The sequence below is a fragment of the Copadichromis virginalis genome, linkage group LG16 (genome assembly GCF_057382275.1).
Source record: "Copadichromis virginalis isolate Kocher_CV1m ecotype Utaka linkage group LG16, C_Virginalis_male_GT1.1, whole genome shotgun sequence".
Taxonomy (NCBI): Eukaryota; Metazoa; Chordata; class Actinopteri; order Cichliformes; family Cichlidae; genus Copadichromis; species Copadichromis virginalis.
This window is the reverse complement of record NC_140633.1, coordinates 28,824,594-28,845,837: the sequence shown is the minus strand read 5'-3', so window position 1 is coordinate 28,845,837 and position 21,244 is coordinate 28,824,594. Positions and strand designations below refer to the sequence as shown.

The 21,244-nt window shown below is 40.9% G+C and overlaps 1 protein-coding gene across 12 annotated transcripts in view; it reads left to right on the top strand.

Annotated features, from left to right (window-relative positions):
- The first annotated feature begins 2,995 nt into the window (after positions 1-2,995).
- The window catches only part of map2 (microtubule-associated protein 2), a 105,829-nt gene continuing 87,580 nt past the window's right edge, over positions 2,996-21,244 (top strand). For 9 of the 12 annotated variants that reach the window (XM_085434281.1, XM_085434291.1, XM_085434287.1 and 6 more), the window contains exon 1: positions 3,006-3,074. The gene's annotated coding sequence lies outside the window, so the exon portion shown is untranslated. Of the gene's footprint in view, positions 3,075-21,244 lie in introns of all 12 variants that reach the window. The other 3 variants (XM_085434292.1, XM_085434286.1, XM_085434282.1) reach the window with 2 other exon arrangements.

The following is a 21,244-nucleotide window of genomic DNA, read 5'->3' as shown; positions in this document are numbered from 1 at the left end:
TAATGTGAATGTCTAAGTTGTGGGATAAAATTGAGGCAGAGGCAGCCAGAAGGGGACAGAGGGGGGGGTAGCCTCCTCTGCACCCTGGTGACATACCCCTACTCCAAGGCCCTGCATGTGTGGGTGGTTGTGGTGGAGCGGGAAGAGGGAGGCAGCTGGAGATGGGGAGGGAAGGAAGGGAGGGGCAAGTGACCCCTCCCTGGGGCCAGCTCCTCCGCTGACCCCAGTAGGCACCCCCATACTCCGCGACCCGCCAGGGAAAGGGGGCCCAGGCCCATCCAGACCGGGGCCCAGTGCAGCAGCGCCGCCCGGCCCCACAGAGCCCGGGACAGTCCACCCAACCCCACCACAGAGAAAACTGCACCCACCCCACCATCCACTCATCTTCCAGACTACATAAGACAATAAACACCCAGGCTGAGATCTTCCTCCACCTCTCCTGTATCTCCCCCTCCTGCAGAGGGAGCTCCTGAGGAGAGGAAAGCTCCTGCAAGATGTGACAATCTCCCCCACCAGTTGAAGAGCCCCCCAGGTGGCTCGACGCACCGGCGGCACCCTGCTCCAGGGCTGGGCCCCCATGCAGTAGTGTCACGTTTCTTTCATGTTTGTATCTGTCAACGCTATTTATTTCTACAGCTGTCTTAAAATGTAAATATAGGATATGTTTAGTAACTTTTTATTTAATTTTTAACTTTTACTTGGTGTACTTGTGCTTTCTGTTTGAAGATGCTGTCCTTTTTGTATTTTTTTTTCCACAAAAAAGAAAATGTATTTGGAAAATATAAAACTTTCCAATATAGATGCCATGCTCTACTTCCATAGTTATCTCAGTGATCAGATCTGTAGCAAAGGGACATGGCTGCTATTTTTTCCTGGATTGAGAAGCTGCACTAACGACTCCTACTGGGATTTTGTTTTTTGGGGCTATGCTTTGATTCGGGGTCCACTCAAATCTTCATAAAAAGATATCTGTATATTCATATCCACATATCTGTAGACAGTTTGTAGTCCATCTGTGGTCTAAATTTGAGCAACTAATCACATTCAGGCAAGCTGTTTCCAGGTAAACAATGGAAAGGAAAAGAAGGATGCAACCTAACCAAGATCACCAATAAGACCCAATGAAAAGGTGAATACATGCATCATTTTAAAATGTCTGATTTTTACTTGTGGTACTGCAGTTGCTGAATATTTTATTCTTTTTTGTTGTTTGTTTTGTTCTTTTAAAACTCTTTTTGCAGTGCCCTATTATTTGCACACATAGGAGCAATAAGAGCAATACACCTAAAAATACTATGTTTTAATCCCCCTGAATATGTGGTCAAATTACAGGGATAATGTCTGCACATGGCTGGACTGAGGTGCCCCCCAGTAATATCGGTGTTTTGAAAATCTGAAAAATTATTTCCTTTCAGGATTCTTGCAGCCCGTCACTACTGGAAAATCTAACAGGTGTGTGGAAGGATTTCAGGAGGAGTTTAACTAGGAGCAAAAATGTAAAACGACAGAAGGGAGATGAGGTAGAAAACAAGCTGCCTGTGTAATTGGGTCATGACATAGAAAATCTGAAATTAGAATATTGCACATCATTGCTTGTCAAGCTGTCAGTGCCCATTAGTCTGAAAACGAACAAGTCAAGTGAGGCGTCTCTTCAGTTGAGAGCTCCGAGGTTTTAATTTCAATAATGTGAAGGATGTCTGCAATTCTCGCCAAGTCTACTTAAATAAGATGTAATTTATAAAAGCTGGATGGACAGAACATTGTGAGGTCATTTCAGTGATTTGGATGATTTACCTTTTATGGAGGTCGTCACTTTTTAAGGCCACAGTCTTAAAGTGAAACGGCTGGTATTTTTGATCCCGTATGCATAGCTTCCTCTTATAACGACCTGGGAAGGAGGCAATGGGCAGATGGTGGTCAAGGTCATCCCTCTCACATACTGTATGCATGTCAGCTGCTTTATACTGGGGATTTGGTGCTAAGATTCTAGAAATCGAAACTTGGATTTCATTAAATTAATTTACAGATTATAACTGGATGATTCCAAGTTCATAGAGGTGAATAGGGCTCATCTGTGCTTTCACATGGCTTCGGGTGTCAGCTGAGGTAAATCTTTTCATTCTTTAAGATCCCCCTCCTTGGTCACACAGCATTACAACACTCTTTGTTGGAGTGGGCAGAAAAAAAACGTAAAACTATCAAGGTCGCTTGCACTCACTTCCAATTGAGAAGTGGGAGACCTTGTCTCTCCTTGAAAACTGAAGAAGAGCTCGAAGTGTCACATCAGTGCAATAGTAGTAGGATTGTCTGATCTCAATAGCAGGCAAAAAGAACCTCTTGTATCCACATGGGGGCCATATTGCTTCTTAGAAGACACATAGACTGTTTCCATGAGCTCTACATCAACTGAGTAAAATTAACCCTAACCCTATAAACGAATAAGCAGATTATTAACCCAATGAAAAGGGGGGAAGATGTGTGCACTGAACTATGAAAAGCAGATTGTAACTACAGCATTTGCACTCTGGGAGGCGCTCTTATATCAAAGAATATCTGAATACCGATTTACCATGTGTAAAAAATAAATAAATAAAAAATACTTACTGTTGAACTGGGATGACCACAAGTAACAGATGGGAAGTGATTCTTCATTAAGAACATTGTTTCTGGGAAGCCAAACTATTTTTCATGCAGTATTTTTAACCCATGCCCCGAACTGCACGTGTGCCTTTATACTGATTTATTGCCATAGCAACCTAAAGAACGTAATACTTGACGAGACGACATTTCGCCAGCCTTATTTACTTTGCAATACCTGCTGGCGTTGTACCTTTACGTCAACACAGTAGGTTTTACACTTCCATTTAACCTGAAACGCGTCGGTACAGTTTGTTGCTGCTCCACCTCTGTGGTAATTTCTAGCAAAGGGTACACCAGAACACCGTAATGGCTAGTTTAAACACCGACGCAGTCTATCGGCGTGACTAGTAGGATCATTACGGTAAATGTAGGTTGCGGAGCCTGTGTGTGTCCGACAGACCGGGAGTTCCTCTGGAAGACACTACGCCGAACAGGTAAAGAATTTAACACTTCTTTGCTTTTAACAGCATCGTTTTAATGCAGCATAATATATTGCGATTGGCAGCGACTTAAAAAGCATGCGACATTGAATGGCTAGAAAAAGAAGTCCTTGCACCCAGCAGTAAATTGACATTTCAGTGAGCTGAAGCTGAAATGATGAGGTGCCCCTCTGTGTCTGTGTGGATGGAAAAAGGACGCATTGTTCGTCCGAAGGAGAAGTGAATCTGGGCTCCTGTGAGTCTGTGTGCTGTCTGAGCTGTGGTGTGAGCCGGTTTTAAGATGAAAAATGCTGCGAAATTCATCCGATAATAAATCACATTTTAGGAATAGATCTAGAAATCAGAATCCCAAGATAGGTAGAATCCACACTGACTGACCTAATTGATCCACTTTTTAATTTTTTGATGGGGTTCAGGAATAATGTCTGCATTGTGCTACTTAAAGGCTTCACCTACTGCGGTGACTGCGGGAACTTGGCTTGCTGCGGCGGCAGTGCAAGGCTATTGGGCTTTAGTAAGCCTATAACACATTTCGGAAAGCTGTAGGTAACTGTGATAAAATCATCAGAGGGAATCCCTAGAGAAATATGACATTAATTTCCAATCACCCCAGAAAGGAAAAAGGGGGTGCAAAAGGAAAAAAACAGGTGCTGAGTCATATTGGCGGGTCCTTCCCCTGATTGATCTCACAAATTGAAGCCCTGTATGTGCATGTCTGTTGTTGTCACCGTCGCCACTGCATTTAATGTTAGATTACAGTTTAGTTTATTTCATTTAAAGGCATTTTGAAAGACTTGATGTCTTTATTAAACCCAGCACAACAAATAACACTTTAAAAAAAAAAAGCCAGGGCTGTTACACCTCAGAGGTCTTTTTCTTCATACTGAAATGGCTATTAAGTAAGCTCATACATGATGGGTTCCTTACACAGTACATAGGCTTCAGTCCAGTCTCATTTACATACAGGCACTGGCTATTGATTTTCCTCCATCAAGTCCATTTACAGTTTGTGCACACATACATATAAATGCCTGATGCATTCAGGATGAGGCTGCCATATATTGAGTCATGCACAGCCAGGGAGGCTGCTGTGAGCTCCTCCTTGGTGAGGGATGGGGCTCATGCTTTCATGTTTGTGAAGGACCCGGCTGGTCGTTCCACCTAGGTCTACATTTTGCCTGTTGGACGTAAATTCAGCTTTCTCAAGATGCTTCAGCCATCACATCCTTATATCTCTATGGCAAAGAGGACAAGAGGAACATTTCAAGAGCTTACTCCATGTTTGGATCTATACTTTGACATATTCTGGAGAAAAAAAGGCCAAAAAGCAACAAAACTGGAACATATGTAACATGCCTTCTGTTTTTTTCTTTGTGAAGTAAAGGTTATGATTTGCTTCCTTTAAATTGCATTAATATCGACACATTGCCTTTGCATTGGTGATTAATGATGTGTTTATTTTAGCATAAATGACTCCTTTTATATGGGCTTTATGTATTGATGAGAAGGTAAACAGTCTGAGTTTACTGATTGCGTTTCTGATTGTGTTTAGCCGGAAAGTTGACCTCTGATGCAAAATCTTTCTAGTGATAGCCCTTTTTTTGCTGAAATAACCAGTTGACGTTGAAGTATATGTATTAAAACAAACAAGCAAAAAAAAAAAGTCTAATTGTCTTTCTATTGTCGAAATCTCAGATTAACTGAGAGTAAACTGAAGCTGAAATTATGAGGTTAGTTAAGCATTTTGGCTCAAATGTGTAAAAAGAAGGGTTGATGGTTTCGGTATTAAATGTCACCCCTGTTTAAGTTGTTGGAAATAATATTGAAAGAATTCTAAGTAAAGTATTTGTTGTCTTACATGTATATATTGCAGGGCTGTGGTTTGTAATCTCAGCCAATAAGTGTGCAGAAACATTCTTAAAATTGATCGGATCTAATAAGCAAAACTGAAAACTTTCATTTGGCTGTAAGAGTGACAATACCGTTTGAGGTGCCAGTTAGGATGGGAATAGCACTGCAACCTGGCAGTTCACATTCACGTGTGGCGCCTCGCATTGTGGGTCAGCTTTACATAAGCCTTGTGTGTCAGTGAGGCAACCTAATCCTGATTCCTACAAAGATACTTAGTCAGCCTGGACAGTTATATACACACACACACACACACAGGCAGTCCTCCTTTGTCACATTCGGAGTTTGATGTAATGCTCCGTGCTTGTTTGTGTCTGTGTGAGACAGAGAAAGTGGGAAAGGCTCCCTGTATGAAAGAAGATAGACACTCAGTGGTATCTTTGGCTGCAGCGCCAACACACTAACACTCAACCGACATGCCTGCCAGCTAACTGCCAATCTCGCTCCCTTCTTTCTGTCCCTCTGGCAAAGGGAGGTATTCCAGGTTTTTGTAGAGATTAGCACACTGGTCAGCGTGCCTGTAAAGTAGTGATTTATAATTATCTTAAGGATCAACTAGGGGCACAGATTTTCTCATTGCTGAGTAATTGGTCAGTTATTTAATTTATAGGTTGATTGGTTTTGATTTTATCTCAAAAATTTGTAAAGCAAATTTTTCTTTTTTTAGAATCCACATTTGTATTAAATACGACAAAAATACTGGCAGTCCTCACATCTGAGAAGCTTTGCAGTTCACATATATGAAAACAGTTTATTAATGTTAATGATTCAATAGGACTGCTACTGCAGTTACTAGTAATAGTTGTTTATTCTTGTTGATGGCATAAACTTTTGCACTGAGATCCAGGATTCTTTCTTACACACTTGCACTTGAAATCGATCCTGTTTTGAGGAGAGAGGGAAATAGAAAAGCATATGGGGTTCATAAATAACTAGCAGGTCATTGATTAAGAGCTTGCTATAGTACTTTAGCTGACCACTTATATTCATTGTAACAGTGGGTAGTTCGGTGTCAAGGATGCATGGCAGGAGTTCTGTGTCACCAGGATAAGATCCAGCTTTACGTTCGGTATTCAGCAGACTTTGTTGTGCATGGTGTTTAGACAGTGCCTATGCAAAGCACCGGTATGAACGAATGCTTTCAGGTCAGGGACAGGTGAAGGGCAACCATCACCCGGAAGGCAATGTCTTGCTTGATGACAGCAGTTTATTGACACTGGGAAGCTTTGATTGATTTGAAGCTTTGATTGATTGTCCTATTCAGTAATGGTTCCTCCTTGTCAACTAAAGCTATCTGTACAATATGTAGGCTGAAGGATTGAAGCACGCAAAACTTGGTCACCACTCCAACCTTTAATGCAATCATATACAAAGCAGTTATTTCACTTAGGTAGTATTTCCATGTCATACCTGTCAAATGTCACGTTTAACCAATGCGATGCAGCTTTTAGTGACTTTACAAATTTTTCTTGTTTATACCGTGAACATCTTACCAATTCTTCCATTGCAATCTTCTCTGAGAGCAGATTATCAGTGGAAATAAAGCGTGTAAGTCGTAATCCCAGATCAGCATTGAAATGCTAATGGAAAGCAGAATGCTGACTTCACTTGTGCTCTTGACAGTCCTGTCAGCAAAAGAGCAATCACGCTGACAAGTCTGAGCTAACTAATTTACATTTTTGGCTACGGTTCAGGAGTGGCATGCCCCCGTGCTGACCTCGCCTGACTTGAAGCTAACGGACATCCACTTCCACACAGATTTCTACACGCTGAGCAGCGTGATGTTATATATGCTTTTATGTGTCTTGTGGAATTCTGTTCCTCAGCTTTGATTTTTATGCCCCGAGGGACAGCTGGGGTCAAGCCCAGTGGTCTTTAGTTTGCAGGAGGCTGAGATCAGTCAAGTCAAACCCACAACCGCCTGCCCCAACATCCAGACTCTCTCTGTCTTCCTGACACCTCTGGTTGGAGTATAGACAATGGCTGTTGGTTGCATACTGAACCTAAAGCACATCTCTTTAGTAATGTGGATAAAACCAAAAGCGTCCAAGCTTGAGCTTGACACAGAGATTTAAAATGTAGTTACACAGATATTTCAGAATGTAGTACTCTGACAGAAAAACCTCTCAATTATTTGAAAGTGCACTAGGCTGTTTTTTTATTTTTAAATTCACAAATTGCTTCCTCCTTATTGAAAATTCTTTGGACATGGAATATATTTGCTTTTGCTATTGCCAGCACCTCACACTCTCAAATGGGAGCTCTGGCATGAGAATTCACATGAAAATTGGACTGTAGTGTTTTGTATTTACGCATGAATATGGAAAATGAGTCACCGTCCTTCCAATGTTGCATGTCAACTTTCTGTTGAGGATAAATAATATCCAGTCCTCAAGAAAAACCCCTAGAGTTTAAAGTACAAGGTGAGACTTGTATGGTGTAATGATGGTGCGATTTTTACTGCAGCGCCATAATTTGAAAAACAACAGTGTTTATTTTTTTGTCATCATAAAATCACTCACAGGTGACAGGAAGTGATAACATCAGGCAAGAAGCCACAGTTTCACGTACTGTTGGCAGTTCCAGTGTCCAAGCAAATCTTTGTCAAAGAATATGGCACACGTGGCATATAGCACTGATATGTAAGAGAAAAAGAACAGGTGCATGTGTTTACTATTCATATATGCATTTGTGCTTCAAGTCAAATATAGAAAATCGATAAAACACGAAACTTTATTGACACCATTCTGATGTCAGAAGTGTATATGGATGGATTTTTTTTTTCAAAGTAAAGAGAATATGGTATGTAGAACGAGAAAGAAAGCTGATATAAATATATGTGTGGGCTGAAGCAGGAAAAACATAAGGATGACTCACAACTCACCTAACTATCCTGTTTTTCCTCTCCTCTTGTGTGTGTTGTTTTTGCATCTGTGTTTGTGTACAACATCCCTCAGTCTTTGTGTGGGAGTCTGTGCTTAAGTGTGTGGGTATCGTTTACAGCTAAATAATGCTTGTGCTAAAGGAGAAAAAAACATCCCCCTCAGCATTTTCTCTGGTGTGTGATGTTGACTGCATCCCAGTGGCTTTATTTTGTGACATAATTCCGTCATTTAGGTTCTTTCAACCTGCTTCAGCCGATTCAGTGGTTCCTTGCGTTTTGCTGAATGCCTGATAACAAGGCTCATAGAAGAGTGTGTGGTCATAGAAATCCAGCTAAACGGCCAGCCCGTAAAAGAACTGTTGTGGGAGATGAACTTCAGGATTATGATTGTTTTGCAATAATCAAACTCTATTGTAGCCATACTGCAAATATCTCAATAGCATAATAACCCCACTAATCTTTTCTTTATTTATTTTTTGGCAAATGCTTGAGTAATATATGTTAGGCCTTTTTGCTTATATTTGATAGCCACTGTTCAACTGACAGGTAATGTAGAGAAAGAGAGATGAGTGATTTTCAGTAAAGATCTGATCGGTCTGGAATTGAACCTTAGACTCAGCTGATTAAGGCATTTTTCCCATGTGGCTATCCCCTAGCGGCTAGGGCCTAGCCACTTGAGTTGTCTTTGTTTATTCCATTTAAGGCTAAACTAAAATAACAGAATAACAAATACTGTACTGGAAAGCTCATCAGAGTGTTAGAAGTGATGAATATTTCTAAAATCTCACTGATGAGGATGATGAAATCCATTAGTGCGCTGATACAGTATATTGGTCAAATCCCTGAGTGTTTCACTGCCGTTCATTATCGGAGAGCCAAAACCCCTGAGATGATCCAAAAACAGCCATCTTCCCGCCCAGTGCCTACAAAATCCCTACTACCCTTCACATCCTTATTTGAAAGGGTTTAAAATGAAACAGATGTATCATAAATATCCTTCAGTCTTATCTACATTTTCCTCTTTGATTTCCTGCAATGATAATAGGCCTCACAACATGAAGCCCGATAGCAGTGTCCATCTCATAAATGAGAGACCCTGTCAATCATGAAGAGAAAGCTAAAGAGTCTGAAATCTTCTTGATGGGGTTTCTTCCCAGCAGAATTAAATGTAAACGTGTGAAGCCCTGGCTTAAAGGTGCCAATATGTGCTGCACTTTTTAGCTTGCATTTCATCTTATGTAAGGTGTGTCAGACATAACATAATATAATGTAATTATCCCACAAAAAATATGTTGTTTACACGTGTTCTTTGTCAGTCTGGGAGAAAACATACTTAACATACTGTAAGTATGGATCTCACCATGCAGATGCAGAATGTCAGTGAGCTTGCATAAATTGCTTGTGTTACAGCTTCTGTCAGGGTAATTGCATTTCACATCGCTTTGTTAAAATGCTTCAGTGTTACTGCTCTGTCTTCTGCCCTCTCGTCTTAATGGCTTTTCTTGATGGAGCACAGAGGTTGATGGTGACGCCCCCTAAGGTCTGCAACAGACCAGACAGGGGAGCTGCTGAATGACAACATTGCAGAGGAGTAATTATCTTTTGTGTTTCTTTCTCAAGCTAATGAAAAAAACAGTCAGAGAGCACTTAAGTGAATAGCGCTTTAAGACCTTCTTTCCACCTGCACATGTTGTTCAACACATGTTGACTGCATTATGTCATGAAAATGCAGGAGTCCATCACTGTCGGCATTAATGCGCCTCAGATATGTCAATTAGTTAATGCCAGGAATAGTCAGAGATGCATTTAATTACACTACCAACATGAGTGATGAAATGCTACCACTTTCAAAATTACCAAGAAGCGATAGGGTACTTACGATCGAGAAAATAGATGAGGATTACAGAACTGTGCAAAAGTCTGGAGCTACCCTTCATTTCTTTATGTATTGTTTCTGAGGAGCCAGGCTTTCTTGTAATTTTGGTCTTGAGCAATAGTTTTCCAGGCTTTCTGAAGGTCTTTCAAAGTTTTTCAGTCTGCTATTTGTACCTGGCCAATTTCAGTGGATTGCTTTTATTTGTTTGCTTTTAACACAGACCTATCAATCACTCAATCATTTTGAAAGCACCTAAGTCAAGAAATGAACCAGTGTTTTGGCTACATGGACAAAAAGATCCCGTTTTTTGTTGTATCTTTAGGTACTTTAGTTTTTAGCAGCCTGTCTCAAAAACACATAATTTGTTCCCATTTTATTAATTGAATGTATGAAAAATGGCAAAGGTAACTGTTTGGGAGGCATGAAATGGGATTTTTGTATCAATAAGTTTACTCTTATTAGCGCTATTAGCTGAAAAGGTGACATATCTCAACATGGTGTACATTAAGAATTTGAGGGAAACAGGCAAGTGGAGGAAGAGAGAAGCCTGTCTACAGAAGCTCACCAGTATCTGAAAGTCATGTCCTTAAAAATGGGAGAAAATCTCTAACAAAGACCTGACACAGGACCTGAGAGATGTATCTGGCTCTTCAGTTGAACGTCAGAAATATTTTCAGTGGAAGGGTGGCTGTCAAGAAGCAGTGTTGAGGATCTCACCAAAATTGGATATACTGTCAGATTTTGATCCACCATTGTCCAGCCAACATGATCCATCCATTTTATGCAGCTTAGTTTTTAATCCCAAACACACTGCCAATGCAGTAAAAGCATACCTGGAGAGAAAATCGCATAATAGAACACTTTAAGTGATGGGCTGACCTCCCAAGAGCCCAGACCTCAACATCACCGAAACAGCGTGGCATCATCTTGACAGAGAAGGTAACAAAAGGAAGCCAATATCCAAAGGAGAGGTTTGAGTGTCCTTCAAGAAGCCTGGAGAACTATTACTGACGCCAATTTCAAGAAATGACAAGAAAGGTTGTCAATAAGAGTTCAGGCTGGGTTGCAGGATAAAGTGGGCACAATAATATTGACTTTCAAGTTTGTTAGAATTGTACAAACACAGTTTTGCCTCATATATTGTATTTCCGTGCATGTTTGCACCCAATATGTTTCTCAGTGTCCTAGCAAAATATAAAGAAACCTTTGCACAGTCCGTTTGTTGATTATTGCTGTAGTTATGTGATTTTCTCTGCATTTCTATTACCTGGAGACAGATTTTTATACAACTTATGAAGCTAGTACTATTTGTTATTAGGAATGGAATCCAAAATACTTTATATAAAATAGACTAAATGCTGAATCACTATTTGGCCACAGCTAACATATGAATTTTTTTTCTTCTTCATCGCCTGGCGTGTTGGCTTTCCTTTTCCCACCATATTGTCGGAAGTGTCACCAGACGCTTTGTAGAGTGTGTGATCTGTGATTTTGAACTTGTTGGGGATCTGTGGGAATTCAGAACGTAAAAGCCTACAAGTTAGACATGAGAAAAAACATGAATTATTCCTTCAATGTTTTGAAGTGTTGTTTCATCTCTTCAGCTTTCGTCTTCGGGGAAGCAAGTCGTCCCTCGTTCAGTTATGTCATAAACACTCACGCCTACTCATGTGAAAACCCACACATGGAACAAAAGCACATACACACAAGCACGCATTCACCCAGAGATGCAATTGCACAAACTACACATGGTTGTCGATTAGAATAGATGAGTCTTTAATCTGGTGGTTTGTGAACTCTTTTGATGGCTGTGTTTCACTTGATGTGTTGCGGCAGACTTTTCTCTTCTTGACAGGATTATCCTGTCAAATGACTGACGCCAGCTCCTATGGAAAGCTTCATCCATGCAACCTCAAACACTGTGGAGCTTTATTTTGAGATATCCACTGTCACAGCAGCACAGTCGAGGATTATAACTGGGCTTTTATTGTGTGCATTTCAGAGTGTTTGCTTCCTTTTCTGAAGCAACCTGTTGCTTAACTCTTTAGTAGTAGGTAAAAAAAATGCCTTTTCTTCCCAGGGTTTCAGCTGAAACCCTATTTTTTTGATCTGGCTGTCACTCATCACATAATATACTCTGTGATGGTGAGGCACTTGTGTAGTCAGAATATAAAAGGTAGATAAGTTTACAAAATCTAATCACTGATAAGAGATTTGTCGATTGCTTGGCAGAGAAACTAACTGTGAGTGCACATTTTAATCCACATATTCGATTAGGGGTTTGTCAAAAAGGTAAAAACAGAACTGAAGGTGCTTATGTAAACAGACAGCCTATTACTTTGTCAGAGAACAGAGGCAAAGCCAAATCCCACATGTACATAACTGGAAGATGATAGCCCATTATATCCTGTGCCAAGTAGAGGAGGCCATGAGAAGGTCACTGGCATACTGTCCAAAAACTGTGAGTGCACAGTTTCTACCACGGGCCGGGATGTGTGCATCAGCGGGTGCTGATTAAACAATGTGCCACAAAATGCAAAAACATTTAACTGGATTAGCGTTAGGTTGGGCAGGTTTAGACAGAATAAACTAAAAAACTGTAAACATAGAACTTGTATAGCTTGCTCATCCATTAGCTTTACATTTTCTCTAGTAACTTTACTCTTTTAACCACCTGCCTCAATATTTTACACTTAGGCCCATAATTTGACACAGTTTTTGCATTTTTTTTGCCTATGTACACAACCACAGTGGATTTTTTTTATTAAACAGTCAATATCTGATGGGAGTACAGATATTCAGCTTTAATTTCAGGGAAATTTTGCTTTATTTGTTTAGGAATTACAGTTATTTTTCTACATAGTATTCTATTCTCAGAGGCCCAAAATCGGACGATCGTGGCTCAAGAGTTGGGAGTTCGCCTTCTAATCGGAAGGTTGCCGGTTCGAGCCCCGGCTCAGACAGTCTTGGTCGTTGTGTCCTTGGGCAAGACACTTCACCTACCGCCTACTGGTGTTGGCCAGAAGGGCCGATGGCGCGATATGGCAGCCTCGCTTCTGTCAGTCTGCCTCAGGGCAGCTGTGGCTACAACTATAGCTGCCTCCACCAGTGTGTGAATGGGTGGATGACTGGGTGTGTAAAGCGCTTTGGGGTCCTAGGGGGGACTAGTAAAAGCGCTATACAAATACAGGCCATTTACCATTTATTTACCAAAAGTATTTCGACAAACTATAATAATGTTAAATAAGGCTTATTTTGTTATGTTGTTTTTCCTTCTTTGAGATTTTCTGCTAGGCTTCTACTGCAGCCGCTTTCAGTTGCTGATTGTTGTCTCCACCATTACAACACATAATTTAGTATGCTTCAGATCATGCTGCATTAATTTACTCTTCCCATCATTCTGGTACAAGTTAAACTGTCCAAATATTTTTCCACGACTGTGCGGGCTTTTTTAGCTGGTTTCAGGCAAAGTCTAGTCTGTCTTTTTCAATCTTGAGTGTAAAGAACGGTTTGCAGTTTGCAGCCCTCTGTATTTTCCTTCATGACGGCATCTCTCGATTACAGAATTTGACAATGATATGACTATCATATCGTGTTAAAAGTCTCATTGACTTGGTTAGATATGGTGAAGTTGTATTTATTTATATTTTAATAATTCACCTTGTTCACATTTTGTCATCTTTCAGGTCTTTTGATGTTGGTGAGTTGGTCAGTGCATTTATTCTTAATAATCAACAAACTTATTAATTTGAGCCTAATGACGTCTTCCCCACTTGCATTGACATCTCCTTGGGAACGAACCTCACCTGTCCGTGGATACTGCTTATCAGTAAGTTGTGTAATTAATTCTGACTCTCCAAAAAAAGGGGGACTGTGCACAAAAGTGACTGTAATTCCTCAACAGTGAATGCAAAATTTTGTAAAACTCACAGTGTCTTTGAAGCTGCAACCGCGTTGTGATTGTTTGATTTAAAAGCGACTGTGGTGGTGTGCAGAGGGAAAAGTGCAAAGTTTTCCATTTGTCCAACAAAACATGGACTTAACCGTAATTCATAATGAAACTGTAGCGGCAAAAATGTAAGGGCTGACAAAAAAAAAATCACACAAAGCCATCCAAAAATACAACGCTTATTAGACTACCAGGATTAAGAGCTAGTGTATATATGACTAAATGTGAGTGGAAACTTCCCTATTAGAGGAAATTCTAGGATTACAACAAAGGAACAGGGGATGGGATTACTGTACTGGTAGATCACATGCATACACACAATAGGCTTTTGTATGACTGATAAAGAGTGGTAGGAGGAAAAATTGGAGTGTGAGACAACCTTTGTTGTTGACAGGTCATATTGTTAATTATAAATGACTTCTTAGAGATAACAGATGGATAGTATCATAAACTAATGAAATATCTGCAAACCAATTTTTCACTGTCTTATAGCAAATTATTTCCACAGAAATGAAAATGTGTTCATTTGTATTTCCAAACGGTATTAATAGAGGGTGCATTTATTTTGACCTTCATCCAAACAAGGCAATGAAACATGATGTAGCACTAAATAAAAGTGTCTGTCATATCAGACCTGTGACATATTAGATAAACAACTGTGGCGAGGATTTCGGGATCTCAGCTTTATCAGGATTCTTGGCTTACTAAAGAAGATATTAGGGCTCAATTTTAGCTGCTCCTCTCAGACATATAATTTGGTCATTTTGGAGTAGGATCGAGGAGGATGCATATTAAACAGCTATTGTTTTTCTCTTTCTCACTTTAAGTATTTCCATGATGTGTAAAGCTCATAATGTTTTGTGAAACATATTAAGCTTAGTCCTGCTAATCTTAAAGGTTATTCTGAAATCTTTTACAAAGCTGTGATCTCACCTGGTGTGCCCATATTCAGTGTATTTGAGCGAGGCAGATGTGCCCACATGCATGTTAGCAGTCCAGACTAAACCCCACTCTGAGTGGCCTTAATTGATTTTAGTAAGCCAACTAAAACCACCAGGCTTAGGTTAGCTAATATTTTTTGCTTTCACCCAATGGTAGCCATTAAGTCAAACCACCCACTATTATCACACATGCGCGCGCGCGCGCGCACACACACACGCACACACACAGAGTAAAGCATGCTGCTCTTTCACGGCCTTCAATCTATCTGCCTCTTGTCAGCAGGCATTCCCTTTCTTTGATTTGCTCATTGCGGTGTTCTTCCATGTTGTGATAACTGATGTTATGTGCCCTCTCTTGTTTTCGGTAGCATGGGCCAGAGACACGAAGACGGCTAAAAGAATCCCGGGGAAGAGGGAGAATGGTTTGTTCACCCTGCCAGTTCTCTCTTCATATGTAGCCACTGCTTGCAGGGCATAGCCTTGAGAATGCAAGACTGGATCAAAAATGATCCGCTCAGTTTCCTTCCTTTGTTTCCCTCTTTGTGTATATTTCAGAAAAGGGTGTATTTATTCAGCCATTGCATTAAACATCCATTTTTCCATGGCAACCAGGCACTGATGATCCATTTAGGATGTGTAGATACAGCATTGCTCACTCCTTTTCATTTCTTTTACATTAGGCCAGGGAGAAATCGAGTGGGAAGGCACTGATAGCTGATAAGCTAAAAAACATGAAGTTATTTGGTTTTATTAACAACTGATTGAAACACAAAGATTTAACCATTTTCTGGTAAAACAAAATAGACACACGGTGCCAAATTACTAAATAATATGTAAGAAGACCCTCTCAGTATCTTTTATTGGATTGGATTAAGGTTACAATTTGTGCTTTATCTGTGGTTTGAAATAATGTGAATACCACTAGGAAGGCCCAGAGCCCAGCCATTTGGCTTTTCTACCTTTAAAACCCGGAGAGCAGCCAAATGGCTGGTAGGCTTTTAGCTAAGCTTTAGCTTCAGGCAAGTGGAAGCTAAATTGGCTAGTCATTCATATGTAAATTGGGTTGTTACCTGGGAATTCTGGAGGGAGGGGAGTGGGGGTGTGTGGATGAGGGGGTGGGGGAGCTGCTAAAAGCGGTGAGCTTCCTTTTGTGTTCACACACAACACACATGGGTGTATGTCCTTTGTTGCTGAGATTTATTGATAAAAACAGTACAAAAAATCAACCATTTGTACACATTTTTACAAATAATTATAAAAAGTGAGTGAGTACATTTCAACATTTTCAGCAATCACTCACAATCCTGGCACTGCCATGGTATCTGTAGTCTGCATTTACCACATGTGTATCTGTTGCAGTGAACACATCGCACAGTGGCATGATTGTTCTTGCAATTGTGTTTGACCTGACACATGGCTCTTTTTCCAGGGCTCGGTGTGGAGGGTTGTGTCAAAGGCAACTGTTCTTTTCTTGCCTTCTTCGCAGCTACATGAGAGTGAGCTAACTCCCTTGCAAGCTCCACCAGGAAGTCCACCCGTCTTTCCTTCGTCCCGGAGCATGCTTGATACAGCACATGTGCATTCAGTGCTGCCATGTCAATCATGTTATAAAACACGGCAACTGGCCAGCGCCGTGTTCCTCTGCGGACAGTGTACTCCCGAACCATCTGGTCCATCACATCCACGCCACACTTTGTTTTGTTGTAAAGGGTGACAGTGTTTGGCTTCCTTTTGGTAGTGTTATCAGTCTGAACCACGCCGTGCATGCTGCTAAGAATATAGACTGTCTTCTTCCGTTTGGCCGCATACGCCGTCAGCGTGGCAGCAGAGGTTGAAAACACCTAAGAAATAAGATAAATTGTTATTTCCATAGCACTTTTACACACAATGAAACACATAAACATAGAACCACAAAAGACCTGCAACATACCTGAGTGGTGAATTCATTGCGATCTGTCTGTCTAGTGGATTGAGGAATTTCCCTGCGAATCTTGTTGACTGTGCCGAGGATGGTGGTTTTCCGTCTAAGAAGTTTTTGCGCAAGTGAAAGCGATGTGAAGAAATTGTCCGTGGTAACATTTCTGCCCTTGTCTAGGAATGGTTCCATCAGCCTCATTACTACATTTTCAGAAAGTCTCTCCCCAGTGGGACGACTGGGGTCCTTGCCAAGATATGGGAAGACATTGCAAATGTACTTGGATTTTAGGTCGCAAGCCACCCAAAACTTGATCCCAAACTTGTCCGGCTTACTTGCAATATACTGCAGGAAACTGCACCGAGTCTTTGATGGGAAAAGCTGTTCATCAACGGTGATATGTAGACCAGGGTTGTAGCACGTGATGCAGTTGGTGACAAATGATCCCCACAAACTGGAAATTGCAGCGAACTTATCAGTCTTTGCTCGATCACTGCGGGTGGACTTGTCATCAAAGCGTAGGTGTTGCATGATTTCTTGGAAGCGGTTTTGTGCCATAGTTCCAATTATCTGTGGGTTTCCCAGGTTTGCTGACCAGCAGTCATTTAGAGATGGAACCCTGGTAACCCCCCGCAAGATGACAATAGCAATAAATGCCATTAGTTCAGGGAGGTCCATGAACCAATGAACATGCTCCGTTTGCTGTGCATGTTGAACAGTCCATTCTTGAATGCTACGAAGCATGTCAAGAGTGATGAAACACAGGAAGCTCCGAAGGCGACTCGTGATATTTCTCCTGGCCTTAGCCGTTGGCTCTCCATCTGCAGCGTACGCTTCTATTGGGGTGAAAGGGAGACAGGTCCCCACCTGTTCTTCACGCCACACTGTGCCATCTTTCGCTGTCTCAGTCCCCAAACAAGCTCTCTTTTTAGGTGCAGAAGCAGTCTCCTCATCTGCAGTGTGAACAAATTCAAATTGTGAGCAATGGGAAGGTCCAGTATCTCCTCCTCTGTATCAGAATAATGTCTGAAATATCTTACTTACAAACTACATCCACTTACTTATTTGAAATGAAATAGGAAATAACATGAAATGCAACTAACCGGAAGACTGATCAGACAGCTCTGAGTCCGAATCCGGCTGAACTTGTAGGTCTTCTCCATCCGAGTCACAAGGGTCGACTTCCCTCAGGATCATTTCCAAGGCCTGCTGAGTGGTGAGTCTTCTCTGCATTTTCTTTCCTTGGAGAGGAGGTCCGTACACCACAGAATTCTTCAGGGCAATGAAGGATTAGGCTAAGTGTAGTGAGATTGTATCATATATATAGGGCTTGGCTTCCTGATCAATGCTCCACTACCAAAAGGAAGCCAAGCCCTGCCACCCTTTACAACAAAACAAGGTGTGATCACATTGATGCCACAATGGACGACTGATCAATGCTCCACTACCAAAAGGAAGCCAAGCCCTGCCACCCTTTACAACAAAACAAGGTGTGATCACATTGATGCCACAATGGACGACTGATCAATGCTCCACTACCAAAAGGAAGCCAAGCCCTGCCACCCTTTACAACAAAACAAGGTGTGATCACATTGATGCCACAATGGACGACTGATCAATGCTCCACTACCAAAAGGAAGCCAAGCCCTGCCACCCTTTACAACAAAACAAGGTGTGATCACATTGATGCCACAATGGACGACTGATCAATGCTCCACTACCAAAAGGAAGCCAAGCCCTGCCACCCTTTACAACAAAACAAGGTGTGATCACAGGGCTTGGCTTCCTTTTGGTAGTGGACAATTGATCAGGAAGCCAAGCCAAGGTAAATGCAGACTACAGATACCATGGCAGTGCCAGGATTGTGAGTGATTGCTGAAAATGTTGAAATGTACTCACTCACTTTTTATAATTATTTGTAAAAATGTGTACAAATGGTTGATTTTTTGTACTGTTTTTATCAATAAATCTCAGCAACAAAGGACATACACCCATGTGTGTTGTGTGTGAACACAAAAGGAAGCTCACCGCTTTTAGCAGCTCCCCCACCCCCTCATCCACACACCCCCACTCCCCTCCCTCCAGAATTCCCAGGTAACAACCCAATTTACATATGAATGACTAGCCAATTTAGCTTCCACTTGCCTGAAGCTAAAGCTTAGCTAAAAGCCTACCAGCCATTTGGCTGGTGGCGGGTTTTAAAGGTAGAAAGGTAGAAGCCTGGGACTGCCAGTGATACAGTACTTTGTCTTTTGGAGCAAATACAATAACGCCTGACTGCATTAGTATAACCAGAAATTATAAACCGAAGGTTGAATATGTTGAATTTTACCGTGGTATTCTTATTCCATTTGTCTGTCAAAATGATTACACAAAAACCATTTGGCTGAATTTCATAAAACATGGTTGAGAGGTACAGTAGTGTGGAAATGTGTTCTTAATACAGTGGAACCCCGACTTACGAAATTAATTCGTTCCAAAGGGTCTTTTGTAAGTCAAAGCACCTTTTTCCATCGCCTTTTGAGTGAGGCGATGCTGGCTGAAGACAAAGTTCTTGGTGGAGGAGGAGGTGGCGGAGGTTGAAGAAAGCATACGTATACATGCATACATGCGTACATGTACATGTAACATTATGGAATTGAATTTAATGTTTCTATTTTATCTATTTCGTTACGCAGGCATTTTGCCGTACCACGGGCAGAAATATTGCCATTAAGTGCCTTCGTAACTTGAATTTTGCGTTAAATGGGGTCTTCGTAAGCCGGGGTTCCACTTTATTTTGATAAGATGATGTAAAGTCTAAAGCCTTACTGAAGTGGCACATTTAGTATCAGTCCCTAGGGGCAGCAGAGCATAGGTTTATTCTTCAGAACAACATTAAATCACACGTGAGATGTTCTCAGTTTAAGGTAAAGACACAACCAGATAAGTTTCCTCGCTCACTTGATAAGCTTTATTCTGCTTAAACAAGCACTTGGTTTAAGTACAGTCAATTCATGCTTACCAGTATTTTAGTGCCTCTCGTGTCACTATTGGAAAAAATACACTTAATGTGATGCTGACACGAAATGTGACCATACATTTGCATTATTTTTTTGTTTGTATTTTCTGTTCATACCTTCATAAACAGGGACTCTGTTTTGTATATAAATTTGATCATCTTTTAAATTAAATTCTTTCAGATGTATTTGGTGATTAAAAATTAAAGTGGAAGATAGTCATGATTATGACAGACCTTTTACAACTCTTTCTGCCAACTCTTTCTTTTCTATCTAAAAATTGATAAAATGTTTCTGTAGTTCAAGATGTGTGCAGGCTTGACAAAACAGACAAGAAATTATATTAACAAAGTCTTGATTTATGTGGTCTGTCATTCTGAATTCAGGACTTTAGAGGTCACTGGTGTTTTAGTCGCTCTACTCCCTTCCATTTTCTCAACCACATTCAAACCTTGTTGGCTCCTCCCTGTTTTCTTTGCAATGATAAATGTGCTGAGAGTAAATGAAAATTATAACCAAGGTCAAGTTATTGTATTTAGCTGATGGGGGTTGTGCTTTTTCTAATTGCGTTATATATCATGTAGGGGTAAAAGTGCAATACTGGTTGAAGTTATACCTCAGTTGAGCCTTATCGATTACTTGACATCTTGCAGAATTAGTTTGGTCATAGACCGTATTGGGCTTCTTTTTTTCCTCTTTCTTTGATTTCCTTTATAGGAAATGTGGCTGTTTACAGTCGGGGAAATTGTTATTTGATCCACTTGCTCACTTACAAAGAAATCAAATCTTATTTTTATGACAGTTTCATTTTAATGGAGACAGAATATCAACTGAAAATCCAGTAAAAACATATTAAAGCTTATAAATTGATTTAGTACTTGGTCGTGGAATCGTTGTATTTAGTTTGTGACCAAGTTTGCACACATCTGATGACTGATTCTGGGCAACTCCTCTTTACTGAAACTCTTAAATCCTTTAGGTTTATTGACTGCGACTTGGCAACTCGATGCTTCTTTTCTATAAGACTGAGGTCTGAAGACTGGCTAGGCCACTGCATGAACTTAAAGTGCTTCTTCTTTAGCCACTGCCTTGTAGTTTGGCGGTGTATTTTGGGTCATTGTCCTGCTGGAAGACACATCATTCACCATCTTCAGTTTTCTGGCTTTTATGGTACATGGTCCCATCCATTGACCCATCAATGCAATGTCAGCGTCGACCTGTGTCGACAGGCTAAAAGCATATTGTTACCACCACTGTGCTTGACGGTGGGGATAATCTCTAGATACTCAGCATTTCTCTTCTAGTTGATGTCAGAGAGCTTGTTTATGGTTTCATCTGACCACAGCACTTTCTTCCAAGCCTCCTCTGAATAATTTAGGTGCCTACTGGCAAACTTAAGATGGGCCTATGCATGTGCCTACTTAAACAGGAGGACCTTGCATCCCAACGGCCTTCAGATCATTAGCAAGCTCCTCCCTTGTAGTTTTGTGCTGATACACCACCTTTCTCTTGATTATCCTCACCCCATGAGGCATGATCTTGCATGGAGCTCAGGACCGAGGGTGATCAATGGTTATCTTATACTTCTTCCATTCCCAAATAATTCCACCAACAGTTGTCACCTTCTCACCTAGCTTCTTGTAGGCCATTCCAGCCTTCCGGACACATCTGCTTTGTACATATAACAAGCTG